This window comes from Convolutriloba macropyga, chromosome 10, assembly GCF_964194025.1.
Source record: "Convolutriloba macropyga chromosome 10, txConMacr16.3, whole genome shotgun sequence".
NCBI lineage: Eukaryota > Metazoa > Xenacoelomorpha > Acoela > Convolutidae > Convolutriloba > Convolutriloba macropyga.
In genome coordinates, this window is record NC_134477.1 from 50,246,388 (window position 1) to 50,254,128 (window position 7,741).

Sequence of the window (7,741 nt, forward strand, 5' to 3'; positions counted from 1 at the left end):
GTGTGTTTAGTGCCGGCTTCAGCTTGCTGATATATATAGCTTCGATGATCATTAGTTTTTCTACTGACCGACAGGCGTCCAGAATTCTCCATTCAATGTCATTCGTGGCGCCACGACATTCAACTAGATGTTGACCCACCTGTTAATCCTTCTTTTGATGTTCTGTTATCCTTGAGGTAACATGCCGGCTTGTTTGCCCAACATAGATGGATCCGCATCCATTACATTTAATTTCATATACCACGTGGGATTTCAGATCTCTATCAAAGGATGATTTCAGTGTGGGGAGGCACGATCTTAATTTTCGCGTTGTAAAAACTACTTGCAATTCGCATAGTTTCTTCAATTTGCTTGCGAAGTTTTGAGTGAGGTTGCCTCTGTATTGTAGAAAAATAGTTGGCTTATCATTAGATTTAGTCTTGCTTTTTTGATGCTCTTTTGGTGTTGTTCTTAATTGGTCTTTACCGCCACTTATTATTTTTTCTAGAGTCTGATTCACAATTTTTGAAGACCATTCCTCTGGATATTGATTTTTGTTCCAGCAAGATTTGTTCTTTTCAAGAGCCTGATCGAAGGCCAACCAATTAGAGGTTGCATTAAAAACCCTGTGAACCGTCCCTTGAATCACATTTTTCTTATGTTGAAGCGGTGCACAGCTGCGAAAATTCAGTATTATTCCAGTGTCAGTTGGTTTTTGATACCAATGACAGGTGATATTATTTTTGCTGCTCACATTTACGTTAATGTCAAGAAAAGCCAAACCCCCATCCATGTTCACTTTTTCTAAGGTAAATTGCAGGTTGTTGTGTAATGAATTTGCAAATTTTAAATACTCATCCGGGTCACCACGAACCGTGCAGATAATATCATCCACATACCTTTTAAACAATTTCATCTCCTTATCGTGTCCCACTGTCTGTTGGTTGCTGCAATAAGTACAAATCCAAACCACATCCTGCATGTTGGCGTATTCCTCATTCGATATTTTTTGGCATCTTGCATGAAACCAGTTTTTGCATGACTCACATTCCACTCCTTTTCCTCGGTAGGTCACTCTCCGGTTACAGTCTTTGCAATTCCCGTTTTGGTCGCATCTGGAAAAGTTTTTACTGAGCTCTGGTTTTTGAAGTGATGCCTCAAACGATTTCATCCACACATTTGCTAGTATTACAGCCAGTGATGCACCCATAGCCAGTCCCTTTGATTGTACATACCAGATCCCATTACATTTGAAATGAGCATTCGTCACCGCAAGCTTTAGCAAACTTTTCATGGCGGACCTTGGGATATCTGGAGCTAGGTTGCTTGAATAGAGATCTCTTAGAGCAATTTCTATAGCCTCTCCAACTGGAACGTTGGTGTACAAACTTTTTACGTCAAGAGATACTATCTGCTCGTCATCTTCAAGAGTGAGAGACTCTAAGGCTTTTCTAGCATCTTGCGTGTTGGTTTCAATGTTTGCGCCCGGTAGTTTCTGGAAAAATGGTGTCAAAAATCTGTTCAAGTTTTCGTAGCTGCTACCCGGTATTGAAAGAACAGGTCGGAGAGGTGTATCTTTTTTATGTACCTTTGCCAGGCCATAAAGCCTCGCTGGTTGTGAACCTGTTGACCTGAGTCTTTGATAAATTTTGTCACTAATTTTCCCTTGCTTCATTAAATTTTGCAGGCTGTTATTGATCTGTTTTTCATTTTTGATCACAATTTCATCATTAGCTACTTCGATTTTTTGAAATTGATCTGAGTTCAGTACCTCATCAAGTTTTTCCCTGTACGTTGACTTCTTCATCACACAGAAACCGCAACCTTTGTCAAATGGTACCGCCAGCAAATCATTGGCTTTTAGGTAATCATGCACTTTTTTGACCCCTCTATCCAATGGGGTTTCACGTACGTTTTTTGCATACCATTTTGCGGACGCCTCAATTTCACAAAGTTTCTCACCCTCAGTGTTATTCTCGCGTAACTCACGTACAAGTTTGTCTACATCTGCGAGAAAGTGCACCTCATTAAACTTGTCTCTCACTGGGTGTTTAGGTCCCAACGATAGGATGTCAAGTACAAACTTTGGAAGTTCCGGGCCATCCATTATCACAACATTACTGTGGGAGCCATTCCGCAGTGGTCTATCCTGTCTCTCTGACAGTTTATCAAATTTTCCATTAAGTCTGTTCTGAACCATTGCGGAGTGACCCCTCATTTCACGCTTAATGCAGCTAACAACGGATGGCATCAGTTCTGGTCTCACCTTCTCCCTAAAACTACTCCTATCTGTCTCAAGTTTTTCCCTGAACACTTTACGGCCTTTCTCCGCACGGTTTATTTCTTGTTTTAGGAGCTTTAATTGAAAACTGTGCACCGCTCCTTCAGAAAAAATTTCATTTTTAGGAGCGCGAAACCTCAAAAAATCCGGAATTATATCATTGTTAAGGCATTGTTTTAGAAATTCAATTCGGTAATTGCAGCTAGTGACCTTATTTAAAGATTTCAAGTAATCAAGATAAAGTTTGAAACAGTTTGATTTTTTCAAAATATACCTGAGCCACGTCTTCGGTAGCAGCAACCACATACCTCAAAGAAGCTCAAGGACAGGGGGCAATGAAGCCCGATTGTTCAGGAGCTCCTCCTCAGTCTGTGTCTGTTGCACCTTCCTTGCCTTGGCTCTCACTTTCCTCTGCCTTTTGCCCAAGTTCTTGCCTTTTCCTTTCTTGAGCAGCACTCTTAAATTGTATTGATGGCGTAATACTGTCTCCAAGGTCTTAATCTCCAGCCCAGCTTCCTGATGCAGCTGAGAATACTTTCCTGGCTGCGTCTTCCTTTTTCTCTTCGAAATCTGGTGCTTGGTTACGCTTAGCACCAGTACCTCGGACTTCAGCAGCTCCTGAAAAATATCCTCTGTGCCTATACGTCGACAGTACACAATAGCACAGAAGCGGTCTTTGTTCGTTCTAAGAAGCGATGTCAACTCCGGCACGCTGCAGGGTTGGTAGTTGTTTGACTTGTGACGTGAGATTGTGTTGTTTATCAGGTCGTGCCACACTACCAAGCCCTTCCTCTTGCTCAGATGACCCTTCTGAAGGAGATTTCTCGCGTTCTTGAACCAATTTCTGGAATTTCTGTTGAAGGAGAATCCGGGAACTGATGTTACTTTCCCTAAAAACTGTTTCTTGCTTGAATATGGGAGACTATTTACGGCGTGATGAAGCGAACTTGCAGCCAAAATATGCACCATCTCGGTAAATCTATAAAATTCATACTCGCTAAAACACTAAAACAGTGAAAACTTCTCAAAGTATTATGTAATGAGCCCCTCTATAGGCCTTGTTTTCAAAATATTTGACAAAGTAAATAATGTAAAAGAAACCAATTTGTCAAATTAAAATTACTTCCAATACTTAAAACAAACGTTTTCGAACTTTACGTTCATCGTCAGGTTAAAACTGTTTTACAAATTGTTAAAAGATAAAATGAATATGTATTTACATTTGTCTGAGATGACAATTAAAACAATTCGTACGGTTCGTACAAGTTTTTTCGATAATGAAATAGCGTTCAAAATTAAGCGAAATTGAATTCGACATAATTTTACTTAAAATACTCCATTGATCCTCGAGTTTTTTGTAGTTTTTCGGGGGAAAATACAGTGTCAATAGGGTTCAAAACCTGCTGAGTCATCAGAGCTAACCACTCTATCAAAACTAGTCTAATTAAACCAAATTTTCTTCGCCATAATCTGAATAATTTAACTTATAACTTTGCATTTTAACCAAGAACCACGCTCAATTAACCAAAGACAGAGTATTGCGCTCGGGTGGCTACTATAGTGGCGACAAAGATTAAAAGTAAATAGTAAACCACCACTCAATAATATTGAGCGTTGCACTGATTTATAAAAGAAATCTATTTTTTGTTTTAAAATCAACTTTCGACACGAGTTTGACGTCTTAACATCACGACACGAAAGAGGAATTCTGAACTGGTGTCGGGATTCGACAAGAAACATTGCCATCGTCGAACTTTCAATTGAGTACTACCTAAAGTTCCGAATATAGTAAAGCGGTTCGTACAAGTTTTTTCGATAATGAAATAGCGTTCAAAATTAAGCGAAATTGAATTCGACATAAGTTTACTTAAAATACTCCATTGATCCTCGAGTTTTTTGTAGTTTTTCGGGGGAAAATACAGTGTCAATAGGGTTCAAAACCTGCTGAGTTAGAGTGTCAAAAAGTAGTTCGGGCTTCGAACATAATTATTGAAATAATTTGGAAAACAGCAGCTTTTAAATAAGACACTGATGGCGCGGCACTCCTCAAAAACGCTGTTATCGGAGCCTTTTGAGGTTTCAAATGATTTTGAAAATTATGTTACACGATTTCAACTTTTGTCACAACTTCAAAAGTGGCAAAGAAAAGAAACAGTAAACGGCGTCGAAACCGAAATTGATGAGCGGCCGCATTATTTTGCGTTAAGGCTACAAAATTCGGCTATTCATTTCTATCGTACACTTTCGGAGGACACTAGGAGGTGCTATGCTGAGACCGTAAAAGCTTTCAGACAACATTATAATGAGAAACCTGTAATTTTCGGGGGAGTCTAGCTAGGAGAGTCCAGCAGCCGGGTGAAAAATTAACATTTTCTCGGTGATTTGCAAACTTTAGCCTTGAAGGCAAACCCTCAGGAGTCTAATAAGATAGAGAACATCTCATTTTGAGGGGATGACTCTAAGGCTTAGAATAGAGTCAAGTGCGACCCGACCTGAGAAAGAACTTGGTTGACGCGGGTATGAATATAGACAAAGCTTTAGAAAGAGCACTACATATTGAAGCAATCACGCGAATTGAGGAGGATGATAATCAGCCGCGGATTTCTGCCATCCAGTCGAATGAAAGCACTCAACTAGTTAATTCGATTAATGATTTAGGGCTAACACTAAGGACTAACCAATCTAACAGGCAAGATAATCAAAAGTTCTCATTGCAAAGAGCCAGGCCAAAAGAGTTTCTGCGCGTAAGTGAACGTAGTTCAAGAGATGGAAATAAACCAGAGATAGAAGTAGAAACTATAATAGCTATAACAGAAGCAGCGCTGATAATAGACGTACCAATTGCGACAGTAGAGCGCAATCGCCAACAAAAGGAGGCGAGAACAGAAGCCGAGATTGGTCGCACGAGAGTTGTGTTGAGCATTCAAAGACAGCGGTGAGTTTTGAGAGAAAAACTTGTCGGCGTTGTGGTCAGCAAAATCACGCATCTAAGGAATGCAAAAATTGCTTTGGTTGTGGGAGTCCAAATCATTCCAAAGGAAATTGCCCGTATTTAAACGAAAATTAGCTGAAGATGGCAGGGCTTCGTTTTCAGCTAGCTACGTGAAAATTTTGTTTTGCCGAAATGGAACAGTGGAGGCCTTGTCTAACAAAATAATGGTCAAAGACAAACTGATAATGACTTTAATTGATAGTGGAAGTAATGTTAATCTTTTAAGTGACACATTCTACCAGCAATTGCGAGAACTGAGTCAGATCAGAGTGTGCAATAAAAATATAATAGCTACCAACAATGGAAAAATGCCTGTGAAAAGTTCAACAGCGATTCATGTCCAGTTTCAAAAAACTTACACCTGAGATAACAGTTGATTTTCTAGTGACCAAAATTGAGATAACGCCTTGTTTATTGGGCATGGAATTCTTATATAATTTTGACTGTATTTTAAACCTCAGAAAGAACGAACTACTTTTTTTCGGGACAATTGCGAAAACATTAAAATTGTCCCTATCAACGAAAATATAAGAAGCTGTATTTAATTGCTGCTGAGGATCACGAACTACCTCGTTGCTGCGAAGGTTTCATTAAATGCAAAATTATCGATGAAGAAGGTAACACAACACAGCAAACAGAAATTATAGTCGAACCCATGAAAAAATTTGAAGACAAATCACACTTATTAATAGCGAGGTCGCTGATTGACATGGTTGATGACGTTGTATGGGTTCGAGTTCTGAACCCTACATTAGAATCAGAGAAAGTTCTACAAAAATGCGAGAATCGCATGTGCGGAAAACATTGAAAAAATTTCAAGAGTACAACAAAATAACCCTGACAATAATAAAAAACATAGGGATGAATTTGATTTTGAGAAACATCTGAACTCAAATTAAATGTGCTTGTATTGTGAGGAAATGACAAAAGTGAGGTCATTTTGCACAAAACATGAAGTAATATTTTCGCGAAACTCAATTGATATGCGATTTTGCGAACGAATATATCGTAAAATAACATTAAAAAAGGATGCTGTGCCATTCAGACGTACATACGGCAGCATGAGCTTTGAGAAAAGAAAGGCAATGAAAAAAGTTGTTGAAGACTTGGAACGAGAAGACTTAGTCGAACCAACACATTCCGACTGGGCAGCACCATCATTACTTGAACCAAAAAAAGGTGGAAGCTTTCGCTTGGTTGTAGATTACCGTGGTCTGAACAAACAAATAGAAAAAATATGCTGGCCTTTACCACGAGTTAATGAGGTTATAGATTCACTTGAGGTAAATATGTGATTCTTGAACATATATCTCTTGTCGGGATACTTTCAGATGACGATCGAGGAAGACAGTCAAAACTTAACAGCTTTCATAACGCCTCAAGGCCTGTATAAGTAAAAAATACGCCCCATGGGACTAGCGTCTGGTCCAGGTGCTTTTCAAAACCTAAAGGAGTTAATTTTTATGAACCTGGACTCTGTTATGAAATGGCTCTAGTGTATCTAGTTAGTTGTAGACTACCGTGGTCTAAACAAACAAATAGAGAAAACATGCTGGCCTTTACCACAAATTAATGAGGTTATTGATTCACTGGAGGGAAACATGTACTTCTCAAACAGTGATCTTCTGTCGGAATACTTCTAAATGGCGCTGGAAGAAGAGAGACAAAATGTAACAGCTTTTATAACACCTTTCGGCCTATATAAGTGGAAAAGGCTCCCTATGGGACTAGCTTCTGCACCACGAGCTTTTCAAAGCCTAATGGAATTAATTTTTGCTGTCCTCTCTTACGAAGTAGCTTTAGTTTACTAGACAACGTTATAGTTTTTGGAAGAAATTTTGACGATCATCTGAAACAATTAGAACTGGTTTTCCAACATTTAGTGGAAGAAGGGATTAAAGATTAAGTGATCACAATGCAATTTTTTTTTCCAAAAGTGTCAGCTTCTTGGGGCACATTATATCCGAGAGTGGTGTCAAGGTCAACCCAGAGAAAATAGGAGCGGTAGACAAAATTTTACCCAGCGTTTTTAAACTATTTACTTGGTCAGCAATTTTTAATTATAACGGACCACCGGGCGCTTGTCTTGATCTATAGTTTTAAGGAATCAAACGGTATGGTTGCAAGATAATTAGAAAAAGTTGGGCAATTTAACTTTATCATAAAGCATAGAGCAGGCGAAAAAATCCCACGCATAAGTGGAAAAGACGCCCCATGGGACTAACATCTGGTCCGGTGCTTTTCAAAACCTAGTGGAGTTAATTTTTATGAACCTGGACTCTCTTATGAAATGGCTCTAGTGTATCTAGTTAGTTGTAGACTACCGTGCTCTAAACAAACAAATAGAGAAAACATGCTGGCCTTTACCACGAATTAATGAGGTTATTGATTCACTGGAGGAAAACATGTACTTCTCAAACATTGATCTTCTCTCGGGATACTTTCAAATGGCGCTGGAAGAAGAGAGACAAAATGTAACAGCTTTTATA